At 36.8% G+C, this 19,974-nt stretch overlaps 1 protein-coding gene across 1 annotated transcript in view; it reads left to right on the plus strand.

Annotated features, from left to right (window-relative positions):
* The first annotated feature begins 13,193 nt into the window (after positions 1–13,193).
* ugt8 (UDP glycosyltransferase 8) overlaps positions 13,194–19,974 on the plus strand; it is a 39,453-nt gene continuing 32,672 nt past the window's right edge. The window contains exon 1 of the mRNA XM_088636271.1: positions 13,194–13,847. The gene's annotated coding sequence lies outside the window, so the exon portion shown is untranslated. The remainder of the gene's footprint in view (positions 13,848–19,974) is intronic.

Consider the following 19,974-nt stretch of genomic DNA (forward strand, 5'->3'; position numbering starts at 1 on the left):
ATTGATTATTGTAAGATGGTTTATTTAGATGGAAACTGGATAAACTGGATAATTTATCAAGTTACTGTACCAGCATGCATTTGTTAGTCTGTAAAATTATTTTTTATACTTAGCCATATAAAGTCTACAGCCATAAACTGTAACATCCTAATAGAATCTTTATCAGATCTTTATCAGATTATCAGATGTATCAGATGTAGTCTGAATTTTTAAGAAGCATCATACAAAGAATGCAACACTGCAAATACTCCTGAATGGATGGCCACACCAAAAGAATGAAATATGAAATTGTTTCCTGGTGAGAATGGTTACACAATATTAACAGTATTTGTTTCAGTGGTACAATCACTGCAACCTAATCCTTTATTTCCTTTTTAAATCTGGTGATAAAACATATCTAGTAAGATGTTCCTCTTTGAATCTTTTTATTACAGTTTATTGTCTTCATGGGTGTAATAGGACCTATTAAACTTTCTGTACTGCTGCCCCAAAAGTTCTCCTTTCAGACATAGACATGTTTTGTTATTCTTTAAATTATTCTTCAATATTCTCATGGTATCTTGTTTCCCTTAGTTTTATTTTCTACTTGGTTGTGCATAGAAAACTGCCCTTTAGAGCTTATGAATGTCACCATATTGTACTGCTTGCACAAAGCACTCATTGTTTCTATTCTTTATATGGATCAGAAGGAAGCCTGCAATGTACTGGCTCTAAAAAAAACTATTATTGAAAAAAATAACTGTGGAAATTCTTACTAAACAAAGCCCTTTGTAGAAATATGTATTTTCAATTGGTCTTTTACTTATTTTTTTTTAAGATGTCAGTTGATTTGTATCAATAAAGCAGAATACAGTAACACAACAAACCATACATTGTCGTTACAGAGCTGTATTTTACTTATAGTCAATAGAGCATTAAATAGGTAAATTTAAAGAACTGAAAATTGTCATCTTTTCATTCTGCCTTTCTATAATAACTTGACTACTTTCATAAATAAATGCCTCAAGCTTTTAGCAATACATTTCAGCTATTGTCTGGTCTTTATATTTTGTCTTATACCGTATATGAGTGGACCCATAGTCATTACTATATACGTTGTCATCATTTCATTCAGTACATGCCTGCAATCGACAACAATACCAAATTACTCAATTCTTAGGTGGTTTAAATTCTTCACCAACCATAAATCTCATTGTTTAAGTGGAGTAACCCAGAATGGCATTGTCTGTGCATGACATCCTACCACATCTACACTAATGATCCATATGCTTTTGCTAGTATCACCTCACCACCAGGGCCAATTCATTGTCCTTGTCTCCATTGCCCAAAGAACTCAATCTAAGTTCCTGACCACCTTTCAGTGTCTCTTCAAGACTCTTCAGTTTAGACACAATTTGTGCTCTCTCACTTTATCACGAACGTTTAGCACCAACCAATGCTGCATTCTGATCAATGGCATTCCTTTTTTCCTGTAATCAATAATTCCTTATCTACAAGTTGCTTACTGCCAATGGACATTATTTTACTCTACTTTCTGCAGTGCAAAGACATTGCTCTTCTAAAAAAGGGTTTAAATTAGAGGTAAATTGAGCCTCCATGCCAGTTTGATAGTTGTTAGTACTTCTCCAGAAAACCAGTTCAGAAAGCCAGGAAACCTGTACCTACAGTACTTCCCTGTTTTAGTAATTTTATTTTTTTTAAATCATTATTCTATCACAATTGATATGATATTCTATCACAATTGATATAATGTTTTTTGTACATAATATTGTATATTTTGTAAGTCGCCTGAATAAGGATGTCTACTAAACAAATACAGTAATTATTCAACAATAACTATCACCATTGAAAGTCAATGTTAATCAATTTGGATGCAAGACACCCTGTAGAAAATGTTTTCTCTGCCACAAGAATAAAAGGCTTTGAAAGTTCTTGTTGGGTTGCATATTATAATAGATAAGGCTTTAAGCACACCTCACTAAGGATTTGGTTTAGCAGTAGTGTGTGCATGTGGAATTCCAGGCAGACAGGTTCAGTTCACTGTAAAACTCTCAGTATGCCATCTTATTACATTACATCTTAGTACAATTACAATATAAAGTGGTACAACATTTAGTGACATGTACACTCAGATGTACACAATTCAAAAACTTACCTCTCATTGAACATAAATAGGAAAATCCTACAGTGATCCATAATGCATTTATCTGTCTTTCAGTCTGTCTCTTTACCTGTCTCCATTTATTTATTCTATCATCTTGTGTGACTTCTACAGCACTACCCTGTTGCCAATACTGCTGGTTACAACTATTTTATCATCATGTGAAATTTATGTTGCATTTCATACCTGCATGTTTTTCTGGTATTCAGACTCATCACTCATTTATACCACTATACAGTTCATGTTTAACATGACACATGGTTCAGTACAGATGTATTTTTAAAACATAGTCACCAAGACTACAGAAACTCAGTTAATATTATGCATAGTAGTTAATATGCCGCTGTGTAATGAAATATAAAGAAACATAATATAAAGAAATTGTTTTCTGAATGCACTTCTCTTGTAATGCTCCTACTATAAATCTCCTGATCTTCCTGGGTAAAATGAATTAACTTTTTTTCCTTATGGTAGGGTTTTACATTTTGTATTGTCTTTGTAACTGTGGATAAGCAACTCCTTACACAACGCCTCTGATAACATACCATTTGAGACAAAGGCATGTTATCAGGCTTCTGCTCTAACAATGAGTTATTGATAGACTGTAAATCACAACTCGTACAAATAGCCATTTCTTTATAACACAGACCATTTGTTCAGGGATCTCTCTTTGGGGGACAAAAATGCCATGAGTCATTACATTGCTCCAGTGCTAATTGGTCTTTTACACAATTGTTTAAGTAAACAGGCAAATAACTTGTAAGCTGCTTTATGTTCTCAATACTACTAATTTGATCAATTTTCAAAGAATATCAGAATTGCTGCAGATGTATTTAGTTCAAAACAAATATTGAACTACCTCATTTTTAAGGGGACTGCACTTGAAGACAAATATCATGAACAATAGAAAGGATTAGTACTGTATAAAACATTGAAAGCAAAATAAGAACCTCTGATTTAAAATGTGGTTTTTAAAAGGTAGTTGTTTCTCACAGTTATAGCACTTTCTGAAGGTTCAATTAATTTTCCTTCTGTTTTGAAAATTGAATTCAAATACAGCATTTGTTCCAATATATAACATTATAAGAAAGTGTACTGTAACAGTCAGTTTCTTTTTTACAGTAACAGGTAATAACGGGTAGATCAGCCTTTTATTTTAGTTTCCTTTTACGACAGCACAAAGGTTTCATGTTAGTTAAATATTTATTAATCCGTTTCTGATGTTTCCAACTTCACACTACCATGTTCTGTCAAAATAATACTCCCAGTGTAGCACATCAGAAATATATATATATACCTGATTAATGAAAAATACATACATATATACATTAAAAGAGAATAAGATACATTTGGTGTTTGGTTCTTCCTTCTTGAACAGAATACATCAATCCAAACAGGCATGACATCAACACGTTTTGAGTTACACCTTTGTCAGCAACAGCAAATAAGAAATCCACATCCCACTAATGTATCCTTTGCATGACATAATGGTTGACATCTTTAGTTCCTCTGTCAGTACTCTTTTCCATTTTCTTATCATGCAGAGGCTGCTGTATCTCAGTTCATGAAGCATAATAAAGTTTGAGTGCAGTCTTCCTTGTGTAGCTCCTGCTCAAAATGAAATTATTCATTTTCCATTTTAGTGCATTATTTCTTAATAATTGCTTTATGTAGCTTCAGAGTTCTGTAATTGTCTGTCAGAAACACCCATTGAGATTGTGACTTCATTCAAATAGGTAATAAAAGGCTGGGACACTCACTATATACTGTAGATATGTCTGTACATTTCTTCAGATTAAGGTGTGCCTCAGCATGTTACCTCATCCAATCACTTCTGGCTTCAGGCTGGGCAAGCAAAAACTTTTGACTCATTAAACTGTTTATTTTCTTGGAACTTTTAGTTGTGAATAGAGAACTGAAACCAACAGATGCTGAAACTAATAAATAATTAAGAGTGGTATTTACGGTGCTCTGTAAGAAAAACAAAAACCTTTTTAAAGAATGAAAGTATAAATAAATAATAACGAGTGTCATGTTGTTTTGGGAGGCAAATGGGAATTAAATGTGCTTCTGATTTGTAGTAAGTGTACCACACTTTCAATTAAACAGACAATATAATTAATTTTAATTTCAATAATACCATTTCATTTAAAACACATAAACATTATATGTGTGTAGATAAAATTAATATCATGCTTTTTTTCCAAGATATTCTCAAAATCACTTATGAGTCTTGGTTTTGTTTTTTTACACATAATTGTTTTATATAATTAATCATTTTTAACCTATTTTTATGGAAAGTCTGTTTCAAAAGAAATGCAGTACAAAGAACTGTTTTCTATGAATGTGTAAAATTATTATTTTACTGGTATTAAAAATAGAAACCTATATTTGACAGTTCTTTAACATTTTAAACTAGATATTATATCATTGATGATTAATTTTTTGTGTATTCTGAACAGACAGGATTTCTACCTTCATCTTAAAAATTGCCCTAACATCATTATGAAATATAAACAGCCTAAGCCAGTGCATGGTTTGTGTAAAACTCAAAATCTCAAAGGACATTGTCTCGTTTTTAGCAAAACAAAAAATTCATCTTTCAACTTCAGTTAGAATATGAATCAAGCAAAATATTCTTTCGGATTCATAAGTGTTTAATTATTGAATTATGTTGGGACAAAATGAACTATCTTTTTTAAGTAATTTCATTGAAAATCAAGAACCAAATGCATGTTTGTTCAATTAAGTATAAAAAGAACACTTAGTGTTACTTACACAAAGTGTTACCTATACTTTAACATAGTTTTGTACATGTCAAACTTGTAAAATAGATCAGGTAAACATAAAATTCTTACATTTTAAAATAATTTTCTAATCAGCGGTTCTATCCCAGTAGCAGAATTAAATTAAAATGGAATTTTTTTAAAAGCTGGAATTTTGTAACCTTTTATGGCTTAGGAGTAGAAATGAACAGTACTATAAGTGTGAAAGAACTGAAGATCTCCATCATTATGTCACTCTTGCACTTGAGTCTGTTTTAATGAAAAGGACATTTCTGGGTTAGACAATACACAGACATGGAACAGGAAGAATGGGACTTTGAATGTTTATTGTGCACAATAACACAGACCATGTACAGTTAAGGTAATTTCTTAACACACATTTAAATTTGTATGATACAAAAATGCATTAAGCTTAAGGCATGGAACTGAACTCTCTGGCAAAGGTTCTGTAGGGTGTTGACTTTTGCTTAGGCACATACGCAATACTTATATATTCCTTAGGCCTGTAACCTAAATTCAAGTTTAATAACTATCACAATGATAGTCATTGAATTGAATTATAATTCTTTAGAATGGCATTTAAAGTTTATTTTAGCTCAATATGTAACTACAAAGTTTTGTATAGTATGTTTTGCTATGGTCAATAAAGTTTCAGTTTTCTTTTGTACTTTTCAATATACTATAATGAAAATCATCTTGGAGTAGTAAAAGATAAGATAAGATCATTTTATTAGCCATTTACATTTTCTTGGATTAGAAATTTGTCTTTTCGCATACCCCAGCTTGCTCTCCATGAGACACACAGGCAGGGAGAGAGAAGCTTGGGGTCAGAGTGCAGGGTCAGCCATTTATACGGCACACCTGGAGCACTTGGGGTTAAGGGCCTCGCTCAGGGGCCCAACGGAGTAGGATTCCTCTGCCGGCCACAGAATTTGAACTGGGAACTTTCCAGCCACAGGTGCAGATCCTTAGCCACAGTGCCACCGCTTGCCCCAGGTCATGTCAAGGAAGTCTTTGATGACAATGGAACTGGGTAATGTCCCATGCTCCTCAGTAAAATATGAATATTTTCCCTTTTTCTACTGTTTTGCAGCATCATGGTAACAGCTCTGCAGTTCTAGGACTGAAACATGCCACACAGTGTTAAATGATGTTTGTGTCGAATACATGCAAATAAGTGGTGGCTCAGTAATGCATCTTTATACTGAAATATGGTTGACCAACAAACACATTTTCTCCTTTTATGATGGACATGTTTAACTAGAAAGCAACACTTCAACATTCTGTTGTAGCAAGTGTTGCATACAGTGAGATTTATCTTCCTGCTATCTACAGTAGATGTAACAGATTGCCGCCTTGAGTGATAGCGTGGTAGGGAAACATGCATATAGACTGTCCCTTTAGACTCAGAGCAGTCTAGATGGCAACCAGAACATACAGTACCAATGCAATGTACTGTAGTCTTCCCACTCTAATGCAGATCCCTAAGAAGGGTCCCTGCTTCAGCCTATTAGTGACAAAAGAAATCCACCCTCGGTCAAAACCCATTTCACCAGACGGACAAATACCATCTTCTTTCACCAAGGCTTTAACTAAGATAATAAATTGTTAGTTACTTATAACCTGGACTGTTTTTCTTTCTAAATACAAGCAAAGTCTTACAATGGTTCAATTTTGTTTCTTATCATAATCATCAGCTTTTAGAGCAGATTGAATCGGAATTGATTTTTTTTCCAAGTGGATGCATGACTGTACAGTATATAAGGCTGCTCGCTAAATAATTACAAGATGACCGCGTACGCTACAGGTATTATGAAGCCACGCCTACCCGAGGGGCACAGCGGCCACGAGACGAGCAGGGTAGAGGACGGGCCGCGCAGGCAGGCAGCGCAGGGGATGTGCTGTACACACGGTCAATGGCCGAATACAGGGGGTGTTTCAGGCTGTGGTTAAGGTCCAGGCACAGAGTCAGGTCGGGTCTGGCAGATTCAAGCAGGATGCTGGTATAGCACAGACAGGAGGGGTTTTGGGAGGGAGCACCAGACAACAGGACAGGGCTGAAGTATCTGGCACTGATAAGGAATTCACCCGTTATCTGGGATCCGGCGTCACAGACGGCCACCCTGATCATGGTCTCAAGGCACCGGAAGGCGTCCGAGTTTGTGTGCGAATGCGGCCAGATGGAACCTGACTTCTCAACCCTCAAACTGATCATTCCCATGGGTGAAATGTGTTAAATGCCAAAAAAAATGGAATATGTTCATTATACAGTATATTCACCCCCTCAGAGTCAATACCAGGTGGAACACAGCTTTGGCACAAATTAAAGCGACAAGGCCTTTTGGATAAGACTACCTACTTTGCATACTGGGATGGGGCAAATTTCTCCTACTTTTCTTCACAAACTTGTTTAAGCTCTGTCAAGAGTGTTGGGGATTGTTGACAGCAATTTTCATGTCTACCTGACTGATAGACCTTACAGATTTTTTTTTTTTTTTACAAAATACACTTTATTTCCGTAACTACATCTAAAAAAAAAAAAGGTAACATTCTCACAAAAGGTAAACATTGCATGCAATAAAACTTTTATTTTATTAAAGCGGATATTGTCCCTTATCAATCTGTGCAAATGGATGACGGGGCCGGATTTGAGCAATTAAAGAGTCCCTCCAAGCCCTACCACTTGTTTTCCTCCATTAGTCCCTGTACAGGGCACAAAGTCCTTTCCAGTGCTCCCTCGCCGTAGGGAAACCCCATTTGGCAACGTCGCGCTTCATCCTCCTTCTGAGGTTCATAAGGATCCTCTCCCCCAGCTCCCTTGCTCCCCACTCTGTGTTGTGCCAGATGAGAGTGTTCCTCACGTTCCACAGTCCTTTTAGGGACACTAGCAGCCACAGCAGGACCTGTGTCCCCTTGTCCAATCTGGTTGGTGCTAGCCCCAGCAGAATGTACTGGTAACTGAGCACCGCTCCCAGGAGTTGCATAATGTTGTCCATTCTGCCCCACACCGCTTTGGCAAAGGGGCAGCTCCAGAACACGTGCTCCCGAGTCTCCTTGATGAAACACGTGTCCCAGAGGCAATGCAATAGAGCTTACAGATACAGATATTGTGATGCCATGGGGATAGTGGCAGCTCTTCTTTTTCATTTCTATAAAAATGAAGACATGCTCTTCTAACAGTACCCCCACCAGCAGTGCCCCCCACTGACTGCTGTGTTGCTTCAGTCCAGCTCTCTCATCGTTGTGCCTCAGTCTGCATGTTAGCAGGAGCCCTGATCTTCCATGCTCTTCCTGTTCTGCAGCTCACACAGGACAGACATCTTGCTTGGTCTCTGAGGTAGTACTGCTCTTAAGGCTCACTCCCAGCTGTATGTCATGATTACTCCAAATCAACTCATCTGTGGTTACTTAGGTAACGCATCTCTTCTTAACGAGGCTCTGCCTCTTAAAGGCACCACACCCAGAATGGCATTACAGTGTTTTTATTCTGAAATGATGTGAATCACTATTATCACACACAGCCTAAGGCTACAGTATGTAATTGTTTGAAAGAACACTTTCATACCTGAGCTAACTGTGTTAATAAAATTGGTCTAAACTAAAATTAATTCTGTACAAAATGTATCTGGTCCCATAATTTAAGTCTGTATACTGTCTGATAAAATGTCATCTTAATCAACTGAAGCGTTCCTTAATCAACTGAAAATGGGCTTCTAATTGTAATTCACAGCTAACAATGTTACTAAGCTCTTTCTTGTTCAACCTGTAAAACTTCCAGTGTAACACCTACTGTATTTTGGTTAATGTTTTTGTCCTATTTATACAGCACTCATTGTAATAAATAGAGCCCTACTGATTTGTATGTGCAAATAATGTATTTTGTGCATAAGTATATGACCTTAAAGGCTGTACTGGTTCATATATGGTACAAATTCATCCAAATGAAAAAATGACTGCAATAATGATAACTATTCTCACTATTCTTGTAAATACTCTTCTTATTAGGTGAGGATAATATTTTTCATTTGTTTGTTCAACCTATTATTTTCCATCTCAGAGAGATGAGCACTGAAGACAGGGCAGATGACTTAAGGCAATCAGGTCTCTTTAAAGTGTCATTGACAAACTACAGTAGCTGAAATGTTTTGCTGGGCAAACTGTATCAGCTCAGGTCCTGCCTTTATGATGGGGCAAAGGAATTTTAGTATGAAGTCTAAAACATGAAGATGTAGTGAATCTGATATTTTGCAAGCTCATGCTAAGCGATCAGAATCAGAAGATCACAGAATTAGTATAGCAATACATACCTGTAATTTAACATTACACTTTCAACCAAAGACATTGGAGAACATATACTAAAGCTCTTACAAAGATACAGAAGATTGATGGAGTGCAATGTGAAACAGCAGTTATCTGCCTTTGACTGTTGCACAGCTTTAAGGATTTTACTTCTAACAGATAGAACTGCTCCATTTGAGATGTTCAGGCAGGGAAAGAGTGCAGTGTAGCCCACATAGCCACACCAAAAATGTAAGACAGCTCTGAAGACAGCCCACAACACTATCACATCTTTTACCCTTGGAAAACTAGGTAGGTGGAAGATGGGCCAACTTGAAAATGTCTTCATTTTGACGGAGATAACCTTAAGTACAAATTCCACAACTCATAAACATTTGGTTTAATTTATACTCACTAATCATTTTGTACTAACTAGTACAAAGTTCAATGTTTGCACAGTGAATGGAATATTAAGCCATCTCTCACATTAAGAAGAAATAAGGGGAGAAACCCTCCAGTTTCACTGACTGATTTAATATAGTATAATAGAAATAAATGCTGGGTTCATGTTTAACAGGATTGTTATCATTAGCTTAATCAAAGTATAAACTGCAGCTCAGAGAGGGTTTACCACTCAGTGATGTATTTTGATAAGGGTACTGCTAGCATTGAGACACCCGAAGGTACCAATAGCATTAGCAACAACGGCGATTAGTAGTTCTGTTCGGTTCTGTATGTCTGTTTGCGCGGGCCAGTTAGGTACTGTGGCTATTTCATCACCTCAACGCTGCTCCTTGCCGCTACCACTACACACAAGAACCCCCCCCCCCCCCCTTGCCTGGGCCCCACGACACAATTCCAGCCCTGGGACCCTCCCACCCCTTGAGATGGCCCTGGCTGTCTATGTGCCTACGCAAAAAGGAAAGGCATAATGGAACAGACCCCTGGAAGGCTATCCTTCACTGGAAAAATACTCCAATGGAAGGCACAGGGTACAGCCCTGCACAGCGTCTCATGTCTATTATAGCCATGTATGGTGTTCCTGACCTATTCAAGCAGAGAAGGCAGCTTTCTAAAGTGGTCTATGACACCAATATACCAAGGACCTGCCTGAACTGAGAACTGGAGAACCCATACAGATTGAAGCCCATTCCTGGAGATCACATAGTCAAAATAGATCAAGAAGAAAAAAAGCGACTAGGCTCCTGTGTGAAGAAGGCTGCACCACACTCCTATTTTGTGGAATACAAAATTCAGTAGCAGAACAGTCAGCTGAGCATGCAGATTTGCCAGCAGTGTTACCAGCAGCCTGATGAGAGATCCATTCACACTCAGGGCAACAACCATCTTTGATGACAAGGAGGACTGCATAACTGCACACAGGGTGAAGCAAGTGAAGTACTCCCAGGAAGCATGGCTCAGCTACTCCTAGAGCTGAAGTAGTGGCCATCAGAAGAGAGACGTCCACACTCTTCTAACGAGCTGGCGGACAATTTATAATCTGACAAATTTCTGGAAGTTATATTAGTTCTGTTACATTGTTATAAAGAAAATAGATTTGTTCTACACAATTTAGAATCAGACTCTAAGAAAACCAGGGTGCCACTAACATGTTAATGAGGGAGGTGTCACGACGGTTACCGGTTAGTAAAGTTGACCCGGATGTTGGGCTCTCGTTCTAGAATTTAACACGCCTTGCGTTTAAACATTAACGGTATCTGTCGTTACTACACTCGTGTAGCCAATACTTTTGCACATAAAAATAAAAAATGTTATAATTAGACGTATATCAATAAAACAAGTTTATCTATAAAAAACACCTCTCCCTCATAACTGTCATATTCCATACTTATCGGTTATTTCGCGTACGACACAGAACTCTCCATAAATACGGTCCCTCGCTCTCTTCCTCACGCACAAGAGTCAAGGAAGACTGAAGCTAGACATCAAACTGGAGAAGCATTAAGGCCTTGCCTTAGACAAATAAATCATGACAATTCCTCTCCTGTTGCACCTCACGATCTGTTATCGAACAAACATACAGATGTAATAGTTCCTCTTGACTATTTTATCACAGAACACCACCTAACCCAGCCGTTTAGCGCCGCCTTCTCTTGTTTTAAATATGATTTACATATTTTAGTTGTTGTGGGAAAATCATCACACAGGAGGCTGTAGGAAACATACAGCATTATCAGCAGCATTTCATCGGCGCGCCAGGAACAAAGTCTCCATCCATCAATTTTCTAACCACGTTATCAAATATACAAGGTATATATGCATATACTGTACATCCCCCTCCCCCCACCAACAGTTTAGCGGGGCAGAGTACACGTAACATTACACACACCAACAGATCTCTGTAGTCAGTTGAAGATCGAGGTTAAAGGTAAAAATGACACGCAAACCGTGGTAAATTACCTAATTATTCTCAAGGTGTTATGGCTGGGCATTTAAGGTTTGTGTTTTGGATCTAAGATTCAAGTCTCGAGCATTTAGGGAGCAGAAAGTGAGAACCGTGTTTCCTCCTACAGCGTAAATATTTTTATGGATGTAACACAAATTGAGCTTTTGGGGGGCTGGCATATCTTAATTAGGGAGTTGAAATATTTTCGAATTTCTGTTTACCGGTATGTAACGCTTGTTTACCACACAGTTGTGTTTTTTTTTATCTAGGGCACACCAAACTCTATAACGAGGTACAGTATGTCCAACTCTGCCCCTTAAATACCCCCCGATCCAGTACGTTTTAGTTGTCGCCTTTAAATCGTTTTATAAAAACGTGGCGCAACTGGTTTCTGACAAATTAAACGGGTGATATGTTAAGTAAATTAGTGATGATTAGAAACAAACTCTATAGACTGTTCTTCAGCCCTCAATGACCGGATTTCTCTTAATTGTACTTGGTGAAATTTATCAATAATTTACAGGTGTCTAAGATTAACTGCATTGAGGGCGCTGCAGGAGATGGAATGGAGATTTTTTCCTCTTTAAAGGGTAATGCCCGTTAAACTATTTTTTTTTACCTCAGGGTTTGAGAGGCTGGTGTCAGAGTATGAAGCTCCGCCTTCGGCTCACCTTGGTTGCTGTATTTTGTGATGTATTAAAACGTTGACTTTGAAACGTTGTGGGAATCCTGCTGTCCCCTAATGTGGTGGTTGAGTTATTGAGGTCTAAATACTGTGGATAGTGTTAAACCCTAGCCCGTGGTATGAAGTATTGTTTTAGGCATAAGGTATTTCTTTTGTTTCAATCGTGCCTATTAGCCGTAATAATGGTGGCTGCTGGCTTGCCTTAGATCGTGACATTCGGGTGGTCTCACCGAAGTTAGCTAGCACTAAAATTAAAATAACTGATGTATAAGGTAAAAAAAGACTTGTAAATAAATGCGTGACCGTAGGGCTACAATTTAGAACAGCATGCTGATATTGTCATACCGTCGATAGAGATACGGAATTTATTTTAATGGTTAGCATTGCACTACGTTTACCAAGTGCTGTATATTTCCATTGCGGACTGTACAGTATTTACTTGTCTGACCAAGTTCATCTGACAAACGAACTGATTGCACAATGTAAATATTTTCATTTTATATACCAGTCGTATATACAATGAAGCACGTTAATCTGACATCATCTAATTGTGTGCGTGTGACCTACCGAAAGCATAGTTCCTTTTGAAATTGAGCTTTCTGGGGAACGAGGAGGGTGAAACACATTAATGTCCTCAAAAAGTATCGACGGATGTGGTACTACTAGAATTTACATTTTCTGATGACATGCGATCATGAGACCAAGAATGCATTAAATATTTGTTTGAAAATGTTCAGTAAATACTTCCTTCTCCAGTTTATTTAAATTTCCTCCCATAGGCCGACTGGCTGAGACTGCCTCAATCTGCCCTTTGCAAGCAGTTCAGCAATGAATGCGGATTGTCAGTTCCGACAGAAAAGCAACCTCCTTTGAGATGAGCCCTGGTTAAGGGCGTTGTTAGATCCGCAAACTACCACATTAGCTTGTTGACTTTTTGCATATCAAGATTCAGGTTTGTTTTAAATATCCGTTAAAGAGTATTACAGATGATTCAAATGTTTGGCTCCAATTATAATTCTAGCATTGCTTGATTTAAATATCTATACAAATGCAAACTGCATTTTATTGGCGAGTGTTGAACAAGACCCCCAGGATATCTTGGATGCAAATGTATGTCTGATTTTGAGATAACTTTTTTTTTTGCAGGGAGGCACTTATTTCTTACACGACAGCATCTTTCATTCCGAATACATAAGAACATTCAAGAGGCGTAGTGATACAGTTTTCGGATCGGAACAATGGTCCAGGGTGAAGTGTTTTTGTACACCTGCAACATTCACGCCACTCCCTTCAGATCCCTGTGGATCCTGACTGCTCCGCCTCTCCGCAACAGGCTGCCAGTCTGATCCGAAAGTGTAGCTCTCGGCGTTGGAAGGAAACTTGCACTATTAAAACGGGGAGTAGGGCAGAGCTCTGTGGCAGTGGGTCCACGGGGCTTATTTCTGGGATTTTTATAATAGAACATCTTCGCCTTGCGTCTTCATTTTTAGCAGCATTACAAGGATTCGCCAGGTCGGGTCAGCTAAAAAGGTAAAAAGGTAAAGACACTGGTCCCAATTCGGGATTCCTTAATCGATTGCGGATTAAATTGATTTTTTTTCATGGGTTCTGTTATAGTTTTTGAGGGTTTTTTTTGTGCGATTTGAATTGGACGTCCTGAATTTAGTCGCCTAAAGAGCGACTAAGTGGAAATAAATATCAATTGAATAAACTGCTTTCACTACAAAATATATTTTCTGTCTACTGCCGTACTCATGTTATTGAAAGAAAACAGCAAATATACAGTATAAAACACGTTTTTGCAGTAGGTTATTTGTGTTTTTGGCCCTAAGACAGCGCAAGGTGATAAGTCACCTGATGCCTAGGTTGACTCGTGTAGTACTACAGTGCGTTACGACAGTTCAGTGACAGATTTGCTTAGTTTTTACCACACTGAAAAGTAGATTAAGAATCGTAACTTTGGGATATTTTGTTTAGAAATGCACTGCTTAATTTATTTATTTGAATTATTATTATTACGTTTTATATTTATATTATATTATTGAATTGCTAAATGGAGGATACGAATTATAGTTTAGCTTCGGGTTAGCAACCTTGCCTATCGTACTGTACTAAGTTTTGAACCTCGTGGCAGTAGCCAAAGGCACACATCAATGTATATATTGTATATCGTTAAATATAACACACACCTGAAGAAGGCTCCACGGCCGAAACGTTGTGTTCTCTTTCTTCTTTTTTTTTCAGCATGGAATAAACCTATTACTCGTTCCTCTATAACACAAGTGGCTGTAAAACTGAAAAGTTAATACAAATGTTAGTTTTAAAACGTCTTAATGTACACTTAAAGCATTTTAGACGTGAATGTGAACGATTCGGTTTTCTTTTAGGGATGTAGTACAATGTACTGTATGAACTATTGTAAAAAAAAAATTCAGTTTTCTGAATCATAGTGGCAGCAACACTTGTTAAGTACTGTCAGCCCCCGAAAATGTCAGTGTGCTTTGCATGTCTTTCGCAGAGGACGTTTGAATCCAAACTGCTTGTGCGTTTGTGCTCATGCATCATGGAAAAAAAAAATACTTTTCTTCGCCAAGTGTGTTCCTTCGACCTGTGAACTGCGCTGACGTCCATATCTTTGCACCTTCTACCATGATAAAGTGTTAGCCATTTTAAAAATGAAAAATAATTTACTAGTTTGGCCTTTTAACGTCAGTGTTTCTGTTTCTATTAATAACTAACACTAGGCTGCGTTTAATATCCTGTATTGTATTTGAGCATTCGGAAGTCATCTTAATCCGTTGTATTTTTAAGTGCCTGTTGTGAGGGAGGCTGTATAGAAAAGTGGATTCACACATTGATTGATGCACTAAACTTAGTGCAACACTTAGTTAAACCAGTGCTTCCTTTACATATTTTCATGCCTGCTTTCAAAGTCAGGTACTTACTGTACATGAGCAAACCAAGCCTGTTTTTTTACATTTTTTCGAGATGCATGGATTAAGTGAAGCATTTCTAATTTTGCACTTTTCCTGTCCTACTAACCTAGACAGAATAGTCAGATTCCATGTTTTCCCCTCTGGCATTGCTTTCCTGTAGTCTCTGCAGTGTTAAGAAACTACCGAGGTCTTATTAAGTAGATATTTCTTTTGAACACACTGTATGTAGTTGTTGAAACGAAGGCATTGTTCTACAATCTTTTAAGTTTGTATGTTTGCAGCAGCTCTAAAAATGTTTGTTTTGTGGATATACTGTATTGTGTGTTATCTTCAGTCAAGTGTTGCTAAATACACAATTTAAATCCTTTAAATCCCTAAGGCATATACTGTATGGTTAGGGTGAGAAATAATGATTGTAATGAAAGAAAAAAAATACACAGCACATCTTGGAATAAGTATTCTTGTCCACACCATGAGAAAAAAAAAACTGCTTTGGGTACTGCATCGTAAATTTAGAAAACAGGTAAATAAGAAATTCTAGTTTTACTTGTTAGGGAGGTTTCTTCTTGAGTTGCCTCATGTGAGCTGTTTTATTGTGTTATGCCACCAACAAAGACAGCCTGCCAATTGGGAGCGCTGGCTGGAAGGAATACCTAGATCGACACACATGTGTAGATTGGTTTGTAAGACACACTAGGGAATGATTTAGGATGGGCTACAGTACTTATTAAATACACAGTGTTTGCCCTTCAAGACCCAGTTCTTTATTTATTCTTGTGTTAATGGAAGACTGAGGAGGCAGGCATCTGTGCTGTCATAAATTTTAGATTCCTAAAGAAATGTGTATTAGCAAAGATGCTTATCCTGGTTTTATGATAAATGTTTGACTAGAAAAACAGCGACTTGGCTAACTGAAGGATATTGAATGGATAAAAACTACATGCTTACCAATTTGTTTGAATATCAAAACAATATGATGTTCACAGATACAATTTGTGACGATATAAAACTGCATCCTAGGTGGTGATAGTTTTCTTAAGGCACAACACAACTGCTTCAGAACTGTACACCATTTCTACAGGATCATATACTGTATACTGTATTTGCACTGAGAGTGAGGGTGTATTTGTTTGAGTTAAACAAGTCAAACGTTAATTCTAATTGCTGCGAGATGTGGCTAATATCTATTTTAAAAAATGGAAGCTAGATTTTTAAATTATTTTTCATTAGGTGTTCAAGTGTAACTACCTGTAGGTCTTTGGCTGCAAGTAGAGAAGTATTATGTTCACGAATATAGAAAATCAAACTTACTTTTTAACTTGCCAATTGTCACTGGATCAGCAGTTCTAGAACAAGTAATCAACTTTGCTTCGTTTTGTTTCCTCTGTGACCTCTTCAAGCTTTGATAAATACTGTTACAGCTGCAATGTTGCAACTGTTTCAGGTCTCTGGGTGTCTGTTGGAATTCTTTCAGGTGTTCATTTATCAAAGTTAGATTGCAAATTGTAACAAATTAATGATCATTGCAATTAAGCTTGTTTATACTTTTGATATTTTTGTAAATGCTGCCTACTACTGCTGATTGATTAGATGATGTTTGAGAAGTGGTATTTAATGTATTAAAAACCGAAGACCAGAAAATTCTATCAAGCCAAGCTTCAAAAAAGGCATTATTATTAACAGTATTTTAGGAAATAGTTTTTTGCTAACAGTATATTCTTACAAAGGTCAAATAAAGCTCCATTACAGTATATGTCCTAACCAGAAAAAAAAAAACAGCATAATGAGAGAGACAGTATGATTACACAAGTATTAAATGTCAGAAAAGTATTATGCCTTCAATGACGCTGTAATCTTTATTTTAAAAATGAACTTGGATTACATTTTAATATATATATTTTTCTCCTTCAAAAGGGTTTGTACTTTGATCCGGATTTCAGGAATCAAGTGGGAAATAATAAGCACTGCATAAACACACACAAGCCATTTGCAGATTAATTCAAAACGATGTTTAATTATTTGTCTAAAATTAGAATTCTTATCTTTATAGAAGTTCACTTTTTGGTATCTAAATGTCATTACCATTTTGTCTTATTTTGTCATTTGTTAGCCTATTAACAGAACTGTTAGTATTTTTCATTTCATAAAGTATTCCAATCGGTAGTTAGTTTTCCAGTTTGAATGAATATAAACTAGATATGCAAATGTTATAATTATTTATGTATATTTTGTTATAAGTTTGTGATCTTAAATTTCAGAGTCAATAGGTATCTAAACTAATATAGGCCCAATCTTATGTTCTGGAAAAAGCTGTTTTGTTGTAGTTTGTTTTAATGTAAAGAAGTATTTTACTCTTTTGTTCCCCCCAACACTTCAGTATATATATAGGTTTTCCTTCCTTTTTCATTATTACCCCAGATTTGGAACTATCTTTTCTCCCAGTTGCAGCTTATATGTGTGGGGCGATGATAAAAGAAGATGATTGAACATTATAATGAAGTGGATCTTTTACAGTCTCTACATACTGGAGATCCTTCAGACCCATCAAGACTTCTTCAGCAGAACCTTCTTCTGAATGATTATTTATAAGCACAAGAATCAGTTTGACTTTTGGATTTGGATCAGTTTGGATTTGTCCAGCTAAGTGTTACAGTTTAGAGGAACCTTCTAAATTCATGGCTGATCTGGCACATCCTGCACTTTTCTTTTCTGTGTGATTCAATGAATGATATGTTGGAATTATTTAATTGAAGTCCGTTATGGTCTTTTCTATTTCTGTAATCTATGTTTGCATTTCATTTGCTTATCATTGTTTTTAAATCTAAACATTCTTAGCAACATAGAGGGTAATCCAATATAAATGGGTTAAACTCTTTCCCAGGGTTGTACTGTTAATGGTTTGCTTGAAGAGGACCCTGGTTCACTGAGGAGATGAAAACAAAATCATCAGAAAGGCCTAAAAATGAGAGGAGACTAGCCTCTTGTTTATGCATAATCCCATACTCTATAAAGGAAGCATTCACCCATCTGTAAAAGTCTCCTCTCCCCAAAAGGAGATAGAAAGAAGAAATACAATGTTTTATTGAGCTGACTTCAGGTTTGAGGAAAAATTGGTACACACAAGGAAGGCTCAACAGCTGAAATGCTGTGAGCTGTGTTTCTTCTTCCTACTTTTCTGTGTGGAATTAACCTTTACGTATTCCCTGTGTAGCCCATGCATGCTGATGCAGCTTCCCATGTGAACTAATTTTATGGTAGTCGATCAACACTAACATAAATGACTTTGGTGCGCATGGGCAGGTTCTCCTGCCTAGAATAGAAGCTTGAACCCTAGAGCTGTGAGGTAGCAGGGCTAATTGCCAGGCCACTGTGCTGCTGATAATCCAGTATTGTGTGTGGGAGCTGAGACCTGATAATTATTACAAATCCTCTATGAGAGCTCTAATACATTAGACTCTCTCTACAGGAGTCTTCTTGAATTAAACAGTTTGCCCTGGTCCTGAAAATCGCTATAGATGAAGTTACTTGTCATGGTTTAACGTAACCTCCCACATTTCTCTGTTGGTACTTGAATATGTGTGGTACTAAAGTACGAGCTGCAATGTTTTATTTGTAATGAATTTTATCTTTGCAAATAGAACAAAATTAACATTTTAGTGGCACGATCCATTTACCGAGATTTGAATCAAAATGGCTTAAAATGCTTTTAAGAAAATATTATTTGCAGTAGTTTATTCCTTCCTTGTGTCTCTCATTTGCTGCTTTGATGTGTGCTTTGCTATATATCAAAGCTCCATCAGGTTTCACTGGCTGTCTAAAGATAGAAGTATTTATATAACCGCATGCTTGTCATACTCCAAAAACCCATCAGGAAAAGCGTTTATACATTTTGCTTTGCTAACTTATGAAATTAGACATCTCTGACCTCGGAGACAATTTAATTGTCATGGTAAAGTAACCCCACCCCAAAAAATATGGTGTGTTGATGATGAGGTCATATCATACACTTTAATTCTCTATGTTCATTTCAGAGTTCTGATGGAATAATGCTTTGATAGTTGGTACTGTTGGACCCAATCTATAATCTGTAAACCTTTATATATTAAAGATAGTTTTACTTGCCTCCTCATAGTGACATTGATTCTTCAGATCACTTTCATGAATAAAGCCTAATGTAACCATAGCTAAGCTCCTGGAGAGTTGTGACAATAGAGCTCTAAAAGACAGGGCCGTACTTGAAATCTTAAACCTTGAGCCTTTTGCTCTCCACTCTTTCAAATGACAGCTTACAGAGTAAAATGTTTTGTGTCTTTGATAATGTAATTTATCCTTAGAGTGTTTCTTTTTTGAAAGGCTAGAATAAATTGTTTGCTTTCTTCAAATAGAAAGTTCACTGTCTTCCAGCTAAGAACAGCGACTGACAGGATAAGATGTGTTAAAGGCCTTCTCTCGTGTAACGTTTTTTCACAATATTTTCTAAGCAGAGAGCGGAATTAATTCTGGAAATACATTAAAGTAGACAAGACAAGAACATTTTGCCAATGTGTATGGGATTCTGCCAACACATTGTTTCAAAAGACTCAAATATGGTTAGAGAAAAAAATTGCTTCACCACATTAATACTTGTAGGGAAATCAGCACAATTTTCAAGATGTTTAAGTCTCAATATTTTAAGTTTAGTTTAGATGGCAAAGGCAAACTTGTTTACTTTGAGAGTATTT

The sequence above is a fragment of the Lepisosteus platostomus genome, chromosome 1, assembly GCF_059453375.1.
Source record: "Lepisosteus platostomus isolate fLepPlt1 chromosome 1, fLepPlt1.hap1, whole genome shotgun sequence".
Classification (NCBI taxonomy): Eukaryota; Metazoa; Chordata; class Actinopteri; order Semionotiformes; family Lepisosteidae; genus Lepisosteus; species Lepisosteus platostomus.